The sequence below is a fragment of the Triticum dicoccoides genome, chromosome 7B (assembly GCF_002162155.2).
Source record: "Triticum dicoccoides isolate Atlit2015 ecotype Zavitan chromosome 7B, WEW_v2.0, whole genome shotgun sequence".
NCBI lineage: Eukaryota > Viridiplantae > Streptophyta > Magnoliopsida > Poales > Poaceae > Triticum > Triticum dicoccoides.
In genome coordinates this window covers 80,454,110-80,468,901 of record NC_041393.1, presented here as the reverse complement: position 1 = coordinate 80,468,901, position 14,792 = coordinate 80,454,110, and the positions used below count along the sequence as shown (strand labels likewise).

Genomic DNA, 14,792 nt, shown 5'->3' with positions numbered 1-14,792 from the left:
ATGGACGAGCAGGTCAAGGCGTGGTACTTGTCAGAGCGCGGCCTCATCTTGAACCATATGCCTTCGATCGACCGCCACACCTATGCCCATGCCGACCCCAACGCCGACGCCCAGCCCAAGCGATGAAGCCACACCGACACGAAGCGCAGAAGCCACGCCGACGCCGACCAGCCCGAGCACCGAAGCCACGCCGACGCCGAGCACGCTGGCGGCGGCCAGTCCCACGCTAGAGGAGCCCGCCGTCTGATGCATTCCTTTGTCTACGTGTCCTTTCTTTTGAACGTCGAACTTTCGTGTATGTTTGATCGCCGAACTGTGGCATGGTGATCGCTGGACTGTGGCAGATCGTTGATGATCTCCAAACTTGTGGCCTTTTTTTGGCAGTGGGAAGACAAGTTTGAATTTATGTGCATCTTGAGGCCGAAACCTAGGGTGCGGCTGGTAACTGAATCGCCCCCAGGGGCGAAAAAACCGTCAGTGCATAGGCCAAAACGCATTCGCCGAGTGCGCTGGGGGGGGAATGAGTGGAGAAGCTCTTAGAGCAACTCCAACGGGGCGACCCATTTCATCCGCTGCCGTCCGTTTGGGTCGGCGCGGACACAAAAGAAAGCCCAACGCGCCCACCCAAACGGACGCGCGTCCGCTTTTCGTTCGCGGGTGACCCATTCCTGGCCCATTTTTGAGCCGGATTTGCGTCGACGCGGACACGAGACGGATGCGCGCGCGCCTACTCCTCTCCCTGGGCCCGCCGGTCGGTGGCAGCCAACATCATTTCCCACCATTTTCCCCAAAACCCTCCCGCCCGCATGCGCTCCTGCCCCACACCCGCCATGGACGACGACCTCGACCTTGATGCCGCCGCTGGGCTCGCCTCCCTCACCCCGTCCGGCATGAAGACCACCCCCTCCGGCAAAGGCAAGCCTCGTGCCCCGCACAAGACCGCCACCGCGACCAAGCCAAAGAAGGCGCTGATGCCCAAACAACGGGCGGCGGAGTCGGCCAAGAGGAAGGGTCGGAGGCACGCCGCAGACACGAGGGGTGAAGCCGTCTCGGCTTTCACGTCGCCGCCACCACGCAGCAGGAGGTCCCCAACTCCCGCGTCGCGGCGGCAACGAGGGAGGCGCTCTATATGCTAGGGTTAAACCCTGGCCAGCACAGCCTCATCAACGTCGCCGTGGCCACCGCGGTCAGCACCGGCTCATCCGCGTTCCCTCGGATGGTGCTGCCCGACTCGCCCTGCGCGTCAGCTTGCACCCCGGTGCCCGACTTCCATGTGTACCCGCAGGCCTCCCGCCTCTCCGGGAGTGCTCGCCCGACATGAGCGTGGTGGCGCCTTCCACGCCCGCGCCCGTGCCCATTGACCTCAATGCCACACTGGTAGTCGGTGGCTCGTCATCCGGAGGCGCAAGGAAACGCATGCCACAGATGCCGGCCAACATGGTACCGGACGCCCGCAACCTGTTCGACGAAATGTCGGCCGCTGGTGACAAGGACTACATGCAGAACCTCATCTTTGAGGGCGGTGCGCCGGCCGCTGGCTACGACCCCGACGAGACACAAATCCAGGACGACCACGGGGCGTTCACGCCGGGCGCTGGCTATGATCCCGATCAGTTGGCCTTCATGCGTGATCAGGTCGGCATGGAACTGGACGGCTTCCCAATTGACCACGAGTTTTCGAACGAATATGGGCAAGAGGAAGATGACGAGTGTTACATCAAAGTGGAGCCTTTGTTTGAGGACGAGCTCGCCAACCAAGCCGTCGGGCCGAAGCCGAGAAAGCGCACGAAGGTATACACGGCGGCCGAGGACAAGCTTCTTTGCGAGTGTTGGAGAGACATTGGACAAGACCCCAAGACCGGCGCTGAACAAAAGCATTCGACTTGTTGGATTCATGTCCACCGAGAGTTTCATGAGCTTAAGAAGTTTCCTCCTTACCAAATTGTGAGCACGCGTCGGTGGGTGTCCATTTCGAAGCAATGGAGAGTGATCCAACAAGAGTGCAACAAGTTTTGTCCCACTCTTGAGAGCGTCAAGGCCCGCCCCATGAGTGGCATTGGCATGCAAGACAAGGTATGGCAGAAAACCGTCCTCTTTTGTGCCATCAAGTTCATGCTTGCGTGTTCATTTGCATAACATTTGTGTCAACATGCTTGCATGAAAACATTTGTAGGCATTTCAAGCTTTGGAGGCATTCAAGGTCCAACACAACAGCAAGTGCTTCAACCTCTCCCATTGCTTTAGGGTCATAAAAGACGAGGAGATGTTCAAGGCGCAATATGCCGCCCTTAAGTCGCGCGGGAGGAAGGAAGCTATGGAGGAGGTTGGGGATGGTGAGCCGGCTCGGCCACGGGGGAAGACCAACTCCAAGGAGGACAAGCGGGATGCGGCATCGAACACCTTGGTCGCAAGCGTGGAGGGCATGATGAACAAGAAGGACTCAAGAGAGGAGGAGCGCCACCGTTTCAAAGATGAGCAAATGAACGCCTCCATGGAGATCCAAATAAGGAGGCTAGAGATGGACGTGAAGAAGCAAGCCAAGATGCTTGAGTTGGAGGCAGAGAAGCAAGCCAAGATGCTCGAGATCGAGGCCGCCAACGCCAAGACCAAGGCCAAAGAAGTGGCACTCGCGACCATGATGACCGGGGTGGATATCATGAAGGTGTATCTCAACACCGTGTCGCCAAGGAAGAGGCCGTGGTTCGAGAAAATTCAGGCTGACATGCTCAAGTTCACCGATGAGTGATCTTGTGGCCGCGAGCGTCTTCTTTTTTGTATGCCGGCTTGCGTGCTGGCATGACCACGGGGCCGTGATGGCGTGGTCGAACTCAAGTCCCACCCCTTTTTGTGTGCTAGCATGTGTGCCGGCCGCTGACGAGTGCGCCATCATGAACTGTGTGGTGATATTTTTTGAAGCTGGCAATTTATGCCAGCGCTGGCATGGTGTCAACATGAGACATGGCTGCTGGCATGATCTATGGCCACAGGCCTTTTTTAAAAATTGAGTGCGGACATGAAAATGGGTCGGCGCGTTGGGCGCGCTACCGATCCAAATGCAAAACAGGGCGGACGCCAGGCGGGCGGCCGAACCAAACAGACATAAAGCGGATAAATGTGCCGACCCGGCCCATTGGAGTTGCTCTTACCTACATGGGCAAAGGCAGGCTTTGCCTCGTCGAGAACATCTTGCGCCGCAAGAATGCTCTCGACAGCATGCTCCATGTCACCTTGTTTAGCCTCTGAGCTTGACCGCGTGGGAGAGCTCCGGACCAAGGATCGGCCCTGCACTAGGTCCTACTAGCTATGCCCGCGCGGCGGCACGCCGCGCCCTGTTGATTCATTGCTGTGAAATTGGTTCGACATTGCTAATGAAATTTGTGATGTTGTGTGAGGTGTTGCTGAGTTGAGATACCTTTTTTTCAATCCGATGTGATTCAATATAGAAGATATGTTTGTGAAATTGTACAGTCATAATAAGGCAAGTAATGATGCGCTGTTAGTAAATTTCCTTAATATTTTCAATTGTAAATACCTCTTCCCACATAGCATTTGTGTGATATACTCCTCTATTATAGTTTACACTGAAAAGAAACAAAGAAGTTAAACAAATGTTCAATAGAAACTACTGTCAAATCTAAAGTTAATTCATTGAGAAGAGTATGAGGAGATGTTATATAGATGCTACTTATTTCGTTGACAGGAGCATGATGAGATGTTACATGCTAACTGATTTCTCTGTTCGCTTGTTTGGAGCAGTGTGGCTGATTTTATCCCTAAAACTCCCAGCTCTCCATAATAGAACAAAGCTGCAAGTTTCAGATCACATCATTAAATATCTTGAAGAATTAAACGACAAAAAAAATGCTATTTCATTTTACAGCAAAATAAAGGAACACGTAGCTAGATGCATCAACACTATAAAAGTATAAATGGACAAACTGAACTAAAGACTACTTTGTGATCCTTCCAAATTCATTCACAACCGAAACCATGAAATAAAGCAATTCAAGGATCTTACAGAAGATAGTGGAAGCACGACAGGGGAAGGGATTTTGATCGTTGTAAGCTGACCAATGATAACCCAGAAAAAATAAGATCGTAAGATATTTGCACAAAATAATTAGAAGAAATCACTTACGTTACATGAGTTCTGATATGAATCCATATCAATTTTTCACTCAACTGTCCGTCATGCAAAAATGGCCACCCTTATTTAACATGGCACCACAAAGGTACTCTATGTATAAATGGAATGAGTTATATATTTGGCAGGTACACGATTACAGGATCTACCATCAGTGTATCGAGATTCTGCCCCATTATACTAAAGAATGATTTTACTGAACAATAGCACTTGCAGGAAAAGATCAAGGTGTACTTTGGTTGAATATGAAAGCGTGGAATTACATTATAGTACCAAAGAACGATTTTACTGAACAACAACACTTTCAGCAAAAGACCAGGCTGTACTTTGGTTGGATATTAAAGTGTGGAATTAAGTTTGTGTACTATTTTCTGCTCAACTCTTACGGTTTCCAGTACTTAATCAGAAATGTACTATACCCATCTAATTGAATGCTTACTTGACACTAAGAAAACTGAAAAGCGTCCCATTCTATTCAAAATGCCCTGCTTATGATCAGAAATGCATTAGACCCAGCTTTCAAGCAACTTGACTGAATATCTGAATCTTTACTTAACACTGAAAATTAAAGACCATCTCACTATTCAAAATGCCTAGTTTTTAGAGTAACCTCTTAGCAGCCATGATCTTGCAACACTTATTAATTTTTATTTAAAAAAATTGGAAAATAGATAAACATAACTTTGACGAATGTTCCTGAAAAATGATACCTTTATTCGACAGTGAGGCCAGCACAGAAAGAGTTCCACAAGCTTTAGCTTTAGCGCCAAATGATTCAACTGATGCTCCTGCAAGCTTCTGAATTCACAAAGATTGTGCCGCCCAAAAGTGAGGGAGAGAGAGATTGCTCATACAAAGTAAGCATCAGGAAAGAACACAAGTATATAGCAACATAATTTCCGGACTGAGCTGATTATTTTTGCCTGCAACCGTTCAGACATTACGCCGAACACTTGGCCTGCGTCGGAGCAGTCGTCGCGCAGGGCGGTCAGCTGCGCCCAGAACGATGCTTAGCCCATGGCGAGCTCCTCCACATTGAGCACTTGAGCTCCACCTGCAGGGAAAGCAGTAAGCCACAAGAAGAAGTGTCTACGACTGGCGGGGCGGGAGTCGCGGGTCTGACCATGGTCGCTGCTGCGCCTGTTGTCTGGCATGTGGACATCCATCGACTGCAACGGAGGCAGTGAAGATAGTAGGAGGAAGGAGGCTAGGGGCACATACATGAGACACCGGTGGAGGATGCAGGGCGCCGGCGGCCGCACTGTCGCGTCCCGTGCCGAGCCGCCATTCTCCACATCAGAAGAGGGATAGGAGAGGTTGGAAACATCCCCGCTGCCAGTACTGCCCGTTGCTACATGTTGCATCCACACCGCACGTCGCCACTCATGGTCACCGCGCGCACGCGCAACCCGCCATCGCATTGTGAGCTTGGCCTAGACGCGATCACACGAGAGCTGTGCCGATGCCCACCGCCAGCGGCAGAACTGCGAGCCACCTACACCTCCGCCGCGCGCTGCGTGAACCACTGCATGGCCTCGTGCTCACTGCTGCAGTGCCAACACCGGGCGGAGCAGGAGGACGACGACCAACGACAGCTCCACGCAGCCGAGGAGGCCGACCCGGATGCCGCGGCCCATTACGACAGCAGGAATAATGAACCATGAAGCTAGTATAAACAAGAAGAAAGAAACGAACCAAAGAAAGTAGGCGAAGTACAGGAAGAAAGAACACCTATATATAGTGTACAAAGGGATGGAGAGTATGAAACAAAATCAAACACAAAGTGTCGGACAACGGCAGGTGTAGAATGACCCATATAAGCGGCGCCACTTACAAAAAGCAAAACACGGACGCATCCAGAGCAGACCTTGCAAGCGGTGCTAATCTCTGAAACATCTCTGACAACTGAGTAAGCGCAAGCTAGACTCTCCTGGGTGTCCCAATCACTTTTAAATTACCCCAACAGTTCCCACTCGCTGAACCAACTGCCGGACCGCACACCCTCCTTGTCTTGTTGTCGTTGGCCCCAACCATGCATCCCCAGGGCACCGCTTCGGCGAGTTATTATTGGCCAGTCACGTACTCAGGCACCGCGTTCCGTCTCGGCTGCATGCACCTTGTCGTCTTGTCGTTGGATCCAAGTGCCAATCCCCTGATCATGATCACCGCTTCGGGCAGTTGCAATTGGCCGCTCGTCCACTCAAGCGGCGTGTTCCCATTCATCCGCATGCATGCAGTAGCTGATTTAACCACGTACCTTTTCGCCTTGCATCTGAACGTATGTGCGCAGCGCTGACCACCGATTTGCTCTCATTTCTTAATCACTGTACATGGTTCCTCTGGCATGCAAACACATACATATATTTTCTGTGACACAACCTGGCCTACTGCATGCTAGAACGGCGTAAAAAGGGAAAGCAAAATTGAGAACTAACACAACACGTCAAGCACATACATCTTGAACAGCTAGAGCCACACGGTGAAGGAGCAAGCAAGTTCAAATTTTTTACAAAACAAACTACGGCCACACATGAGTTTCTACCCCGCCACATCCCAATTTAATACACGTGCCCTCATGCCGTTAGTCTATGGGTTGCTTTCACCCAAGTGGTGAAACCTCAACGCAAAAACTTCCCCGGATATAGAGGCTTGGGTATGCAGTGTCCAAGAACACCATGTTGTTCTGTCATGCAGCATTCTGGATGTAATTAGGACCAAAGAGCGTGTCCGACAGATCCCAAAATGGTTCCTCTTGTATGCATATTGATCACACCCTCGTCCTGTTTTTCTGCAACTGCGCCCGTGCCTGGCCCATTTAATCCTGGCCGGGCCGGGCTGGCCCATCTGGCCAGGTTTGAGCGCAGCGCCTCTCTAGCCCTGGCACAGCCGGCCGGTCGCATTGTCCGCCACCACCCCCGTCCCTTGGAAACATGCACTTATTGACTGCCATCTGGCCAAATGTGTCTGGGCCATGGTAGCTGAAGATTAGTTCAGCACATGGTGACCATCAAGACTGATGATACTCGACTTTGGTTAGTGGAACTACAGGAATCAGCGAATGAAGAACAGTTGATCAAAGCAATAGCAAGTCTCTGGTCTATATGGTGGGTTCGGAGGAAAGCTATACACGAGCAGCAGTACTAGTCGCCACACTTGACGGTGTGCTTTATTAACAAATAGTATATCTCGGATCTTGAGCTCGTACCAATGAGGCACAGGTCAGTGAACCGGTCGAGCCAGGAGCCTTCTAGGCAGCGGACGAACAGGTGGACTGCACCTTCAGCAGGCTGGGCAAAGGACTCTGAAAGTGGTGCAATCGGGGTGGTTTGCCGTGATTATACTGGTCTTTTTCTGGCTGCTTAAGCGGTGGTGATGCAAGATCTAATTACCCAGAGACGTTAGAAGCAATGGCTTGCAGTGAAGGCTGTCCTTGGCGCTCAATTTGAATCTTCAGAGGGTTCAGATTGCTACAGATTGTGCTGCGACTGTTAAACACACTGAAGAACCATATTCCGGCCCAAGCAAAGTGATCGTGGATGAGATCAAGACGAAGGTTGCAGATGTCTCCATCTTCATATGAGATCTGTGTGAATGTAATCGCGAAGCACATATACTCGCAAAAGCTGCTACTACACATTAGATTTTGGTCGCCATCTTTGGTTACTAGTACACCGGACATCATTTGTATCCCTATGACTATCGGTTTTGAATAAAGCAGCTTTTAGCCCTAAAAAACGTCCCTAACTAGAGTGCGCCACGGAGATGGTTGCCGAGTTGGATTTTTCGTCTCAACCGATTCAAATCGGTCTTCCTCATCGATCACCAAAGGTACTAAGCCGATCTTCCTTATCAATTAAGACTTGGATTCCCACAGCTCCCTCTACATAAATCTCCCACCACAAATTAACCAGATCTTCATATTCCAGGTTAGAGATCCTTGGATTGGATTAGCGGCGATGGGCAGCAGGCTCGAGAAGACTCGCTCCTCTTCCTCGTCTAAACGGCGGCGGCGGCGGAGTTATGATTGCGCGGAGAGTAGCCGGAAACGGCGGCGGCGGAGTTCTGATTGCGCTGCAGGGCTCGGCGCAAGCAGCACCTTTATTTGGCGCTGGACGACTGGGAGGAGGGCTATCACATATACAAGCTCGACGCCGATGAGATCTACTCAGGAGGATTGCACGAGCTTCCCGAGCCCACCGCCGCCCGGATATACTCGTCGGTGCATGGCCCCAAGGATTTCGCTGCTCTGGGCACCAACATCTTTGTCACCCTCAACCTTCGTTACTACTTCGAAGACGACGATGACGCTCCCGCTCCCCCAACCATCGTCTACAACACCAAGACCGAAGCCCTCCGCGTGGGCCCGCCTCTTCCGTCTGGGATCCCTGCCTTTTAGGCCGCCATGGCCGCTGGTGAAAAGCTATATGCCTTAACACCTGAGGTGCTCAGCTTGCAGGCCTTGTCGTGGGCTCCCAGGCCAGCAGCCATCCATGGAACCTACGGGGTGATGAGATGGACTGGTCATGGAACAGCGAGCCATCACTGCCGCCGTGCAGTGGGTTGGATGTCGTCGCCTACGCGCTGCACCCGGACGGACGCACCATCTTCATGTCCACTGCCTCTGTCACCCATTCCTTCGACACTGGCAATGGCCTTTGGAAGGAGCTTGGGGACTGGGTGTTGCCGTTCAGAGGACAAGCCTACTTCGACGGCAGCCTGGATGCATGGGTCGGGATTCATCACAAGGGCGAAGGGCACGTTTGCTGCTGCCCGGTCGCCTCCCGCAGCGCCGCCGCCGAGCGGCCGCCGGACTGCAGGATGCTCAAGGAGAAGCTGTTCCGCCGCAACAATGAGGAGCCGTGGATGGGTGGCGGCCGGCACATGGATGCCACTCTCACCTAAATGGGCTGCAACGGATTTTGCCTCGTCGAGAACATCTTGCGGCACGAGAAGCCGGTCGACAGCATGCTCCATCTCACCTTGTTTGGCCTCGAGTATGATCGCGAGGGAGAGCTCCGGACTAAAGCTCGGCCCTGCACCAGGTCCTATCCGGTGTCCAAGAACACCATGCTGTTCTCTCATGCAGCATTCTGGATGTAACTACTTCCTCTGTTCCTAAATATTTGTCTTTTTGATGTTTCAAATAGACTACCACATACGGATGTATATAGACATATTTTAGATTGTAGATTCACTCATTTTGCTCCGTATCTAGTCATTTGTTGAAATCTCTAGAAAGACAAATATTTAGGAACAGAGAGAGTACTAATTAGGACCTAACACAGCTGGTTCCTCCTGTAGTATGCATATTGATCGCATCATATTCATACCCTCCTTCAAAACTCCTCTTTGTTTTTTATCAAAGCAGCATTTTACATGTTCTAGATGCCATCATCACTCAAAATGCAGTTACAGAAGAAGGGTGTGGTCTCACATGCATAAAAGAGGGAGAGGAACCAGCTGTTTGCTATTGATGTCAGTTCTCTTTCTCATGCATTTTATTCTTTTTCATGTTGCATGTACCGGCCGGTGCTTCTATGGAAACCACAATGGTGTAATTTATCAGCCTTTTTATGTGGATTAATCTTCAGTTCGTTCAAGTTTAGTTTGATGTCTCGACTAGTGACTTTTTGTTTGTGTAGTGGTGTTCGTTTCATCAGCAACTCATTTTCGCTTCCCTGATTTATTAATTTTATTTAGTTGAATATATAAATTCTAGTGTCAAAAATTTTGGCTGCTATTTCACCAAAGCCAAGTTGGGCTTTAAAATGAACGGAAAACATAATCTTGCGAAAATTAAAATTGTGGGCTTGGGAAAATGATTTGACCAGACAACAGTATGGTTCCTCTTGTATGCCCATCGTCTCATAATTGGTGTTCTGGATGTAGTAGTTAGACCTAATAGCATCTTTAACAGATCTCAATATGGTTCCTCTTGTATGCATATTGACCAGACCACACCCTCCTTCTGTAGCTGTATATTTTGTTCCTCTTGTAATTAGATGTTCTATATTTCATTACTCAAAATGCAGTTATAGAAGGAGGATATGATACACATTTGGGATGCTGGACAACACTACGTCCGTGCTCAACGCCGCCGCCACGCCAGGAACTGCCCTCGCCCCTGGTGTCCGCGCCGTCCTCGCCACAGTGGCTGCCATCTCGAGGACACCTCGGCCCATCCCAAATAGCAAACCATCACAAATGAGCAGCGTGCTTAAATATAAGATGGCAGGAACAAAAATCACTTTAATTGCTTTGTGCATGTTTATCTCTTGTTAGCATTCCAAATTTCTTATCTGCAAACATCACTGAAATCGTGGAGTCCAATTTCATTCTTGACGAGAAATTAGTTGAGTTGTAGATTTCAGTGGCACAACGACTACTCTCAGTAAATTAGTGGCACGACTCCACAAAGTCCAAAGAATGCATGCATAGACAAAATTTAAAGCAGTATGGTTCTTATTAGCAGGCCAAAACCTGGCAATAGAGAAATAATTTGATCCAAATTAAATGGAGAAAAAACATCTGAGACATGGGTCCAGATTTGCTTAGCCACCACACAATCGAAGAAAAGATAATCAATGGTCTCATTATCAGAGCAATACACACATTCATGAGGTTTCTCAATAGGAGAATATCAGGTGAGACCATCGCTTGGGTGCTACCATGATACCAGTTTGAAAATTTTAATTTTACATGTGTCAAAAAAATTCAAAAAAAAATTGTGAATGTTCATCACATATTTTTCTACAACCTCTAGAAAATTCAGATCAAAATCCGAATGCACAAAAAGAAACAAAAAAGAGAAATCCAACGTGAATAGTGGCAATAAAGACAAAAGGGTGAATAGTGTAAAAAACAACACTATTCACATCTGGATTTCTCTTTTTTGTTTCTCTTTGTGCATTTCAGATTTTGATCTGAACTTTTTAGAGGTTGTAGAAACATGTGTGATGAACATTCACAATTTTTTTGACACATGTAAAATTAAAAAATTTAAACTGGTATCATGGTAGCACCCAAGTGATGGTATCACCTGATATTCTCTCGTTTCTCAATGCCTCTTTTAGCTAGGTTATCTTTAGTCATTTTTTTTGTGAGTTAGTCATTTATTTGTTGTGAGAAAGCAGCAAAAGGAAGACCTGGACTCTATGTAATCTCATACGGCATACCCGACTGGTTGTGATCGTATTTTCTTAAATTTGTACTACGGTTTGGTACTCGGTGACTTAAAGTTAACCTATGTTGAACGGGTGTGCGCATCATTGTATCGGGGTCAATGTTCATCACAATCCACTCGATCAGTTCATATGGACAGTGAATGGTGCAATCCTCATGAGATCACCAAAGCCGATGCCATCTATGACGCGCCTCTTTGGTGGATTGAGCTTGGTTTTTGCAACACGCAAACGTTGCACAAATAATATATCTGACTCCATTTCTTCTTCCTCTGAAATGCTGCGTAAAGAAAAAAAGAAACATGGAACATCATTAAACCACAGATAAAAAACAACCCACATTCGAGACACAAAAAATGGAAAATTTATCTTGTGTGTGTGTGTGCATAAATCAAAGCAACAATTGCACAAGCCAACAAGGAAAAAATAGCATGTGCATAAAAATGGATATCCCATTAGCTAAACACGTATGGAAACATAGCAAGCATGATGTCGCCATAAAAAAAGCAGGGGGTCAGCTGTTTCTACACTGCAATCGTCTCCATAAAAAACAGGGGGCCAACAGGTATACCACACGACACTCTGATTACTACACATACTATCGCAACAAAAAAAATACAACAATCCCACTGATCACATGCAGAGCCCTCTTCTGCTTAGTGATACTACAATCAGTCACCAACAAAACCCCAAAAACATCCATGCTACTCAGAAATCAACATAATCACAAAATACATGCCTATGAACACTAAAAAAGGGGGCCCTAGGGTTTTGCCAGTAAACTACTCAAACTAGACCACCCCCTGTCTCTAATCTAAAATAGCAACACGAAAATGAAGCAACAAAACTAGGGGGGTGGGAGGCTGTGCATGTTGTCGGCCGCCGCTACAGGGGGCTGGGCGCTGCTCTAGGGCATCGCCGGCGCACGCGCCTTCCCTCAACTACACCCTCCGGTCTCTAATCCGCCGAAAAACAACGGAAAGTGGAGATCCTAGGGGTTCGCCGGCGACGAGTGGATGCGAGGATAAGCAAACGTACCTGACGCCGGCCGCCGCTACAGGGGGGCCGCGCTGATCCAGCGCGTCGCCGACGCCCCCCGCTGTCCCTCCACCGCTGAATCCCCCGTCGCCGCCACGGCCTTCTCTCATAATCGCCCCCAAATGCTCCGTGTGTGCTCTGCTGCGGGCCGCTGCGTGATCTGGCTGGACACAGACAGAACGAGCTTCCAACAAACACCTGGACGTGGGACCCACTTGCAGCACGTGTGTAATGAAAAAAAACAAATCGTGCCTCTGTCCACCGTGCGATCGTCTGGCAATCGGACGGTTGCCGACGCGGTCGCTCGCGCGAGTGTGAACACCGGCTGAAAACGATCAGTTTTCCTAATGAAAATCACAGTTCTCCTGCGCCTCTTAAAAAAAAGATAGATAAGAGAATTTTCGATTTTGTTACTTGGTGGACAGTGGTTTAGCGTGAATTTATTTCAGAATTTTCGGCGGTACGCGTTGACTGGGAGAAGATGTTCTCATTGACTACGAGGCGTCCAATGTGACTTCGTAAAATCCTGAGATTGACAAAGTCACCACAGACGCCACGTAGTCGACGGGAACGCCTCCTTCTATTGAACGCGCATCACCAAAATTCTGAAATAAATCCAGCATAATGCGAGCAGTAGAACTTGAACTATGGCATGCTGGGGATACGACTGACTTCCTAACCACACGTTGGTTCGCAAAAATCTGAATGCCTTGGACCGTACTCTACAGTTTTCTCTGGCAAGTGACAGCTTAACTAGCCCCCTTCCCATGTCCGGTCCCGATCGAGCTTATAAACACCGGCGGTACGGCTCGACTGAAACGACGCCTTGGTATGGTGAGAGGAGAGTGAATGGTCATTGCACCCTCCAGTGTGGACCTGTGCCGTGACACTGGTACTTCTCACAATCTAAAGTGCAGATCTTAAGCAGCAGGAGCACGTACAGTGCCTTCCTGAAGTGCAGATCACAGGTACAGCGCCCCTTCATTGAACTCAAGCAAGATAAGTAAAGGGTGTGTGCTTTAGCAGATGCAGTAAGGGAAGCCCCTTGTGCTTCTTTGATCCAGAGCGGGTGAACGGCACCGAAAGCGAGATGTGCAGTACTGCCACAGTGCCACTTGGGTCGCCGTCTCTCTCTCTCTGACAGCCAGACTGTGAGGCGAGATCGATCCTTGGCCGGGCAGGTCGAATTGAGTGCGCGCGCACGCCGATGAGGCAGGATGCGGCGCAGGTTTGCTCGCCGGCTCACCTACCTACGTTGCTCGTACTCCTCGAGGCTGGCGTGTCGCTGTCCGTGGCCCGTGGCTCCCCAGTCTCCTCTCCGGTTACGGAGAAACCGAGGAACAGCAATGCTGGTTCAGGCGTTCTTGGTTGTAATTCCTATAGATCTCAGCGGAGAAATTTTGCACGTGTGTTTGTGTCCAAGTTTCAGCTGGGGAAGATACAGTTTACGCAGTTTTATACGGCACATTATGAATAAGCTCGTCTTCTTCTGGCCTTCTCGGCGACTAAAAATTCGCTCACCAGGCATAGGGGCAATGCAGCTGGGTTTTCCTTTATTGGTGCACCCATAAACTCTTTTTTCCTACTTATTACATAGCACCAACGGATTTCCGGAAATAGCTATGCCATCACAACAGGTCAATACCATCACCTACAGCTACAGCTACACCTACACAAGTACTCCCTCCGTTCGGAATTACTCGTCGAAGAAATGAATGTATCTAGATGTATTTTAGTCGTATATACATCCATTTTTGTGACAAGTAATTCCGAATGGAGGGAGTAGCTTATTTTTATCCTGTAAATTGTTACACGCACACAGTCATAACTTACTGCAAAGCCACGTTTAAAGCCCGTGTCGAAAAGATAAATACACTCGGTCGGCACAAATGCATAGTGTGGGTATACACATATATAGTACGAGTGATTCCCACACGACTATGGTTTCCCGGACTCCCGTCGATGGCGTCGCCGATCTGCCTAGTCTCCTGCGACCATAGGGCCATGGAGACGCGGTGATTCCGGCCCTTGACGGCGGGAGGACTCCTGCTCCAATTTAAGTATTTTTTTAGTTTGTTTAGGATTTTGTGTTCTACTCGGGAAGGCGAAGGTGTGCGGTGGGCTCTGTGTAGATGGAATAAGGTTTTCCCTGCCTAGGCCCCGTCTCGGCGATGCACTGGTTCGCTGAAAGACGTGTGGAGGTGTATTTTCGGCAGATCTCATGGGATTTGATCGGTGTTAATCTTTGGTGCACCTGCTTGGTTCTGCTTTTCGTTCGCCTGCATTCATGTGTCTACAAGTTGGATCCTTTTTTCTACGCTTCTCTTCATAAGTGATGGTTGTTGTTCTTGTACACTAGTCCTTTGGGTCTTAGCACGACGAGTTCTCGACAGTCTAATACAATAAGGTTTGCCCGACTTCAACAAGGG

The 14,792-nt window shown here is 49.3% G+C and overlaps 1 pseudogene; it reads left to right on the top strand.

The window, feature by feature from the left end:
• The first annotated feature begins 7,351 nt into the window (after nucleotides 1-7,351).
• LOC119338655 lies at nucleotides 7,352-9,263 on the top strand (annotated as a pseudogene).
• Nucleotides 9,264-14,792: the final 5,529 nt, after the last annotated feature.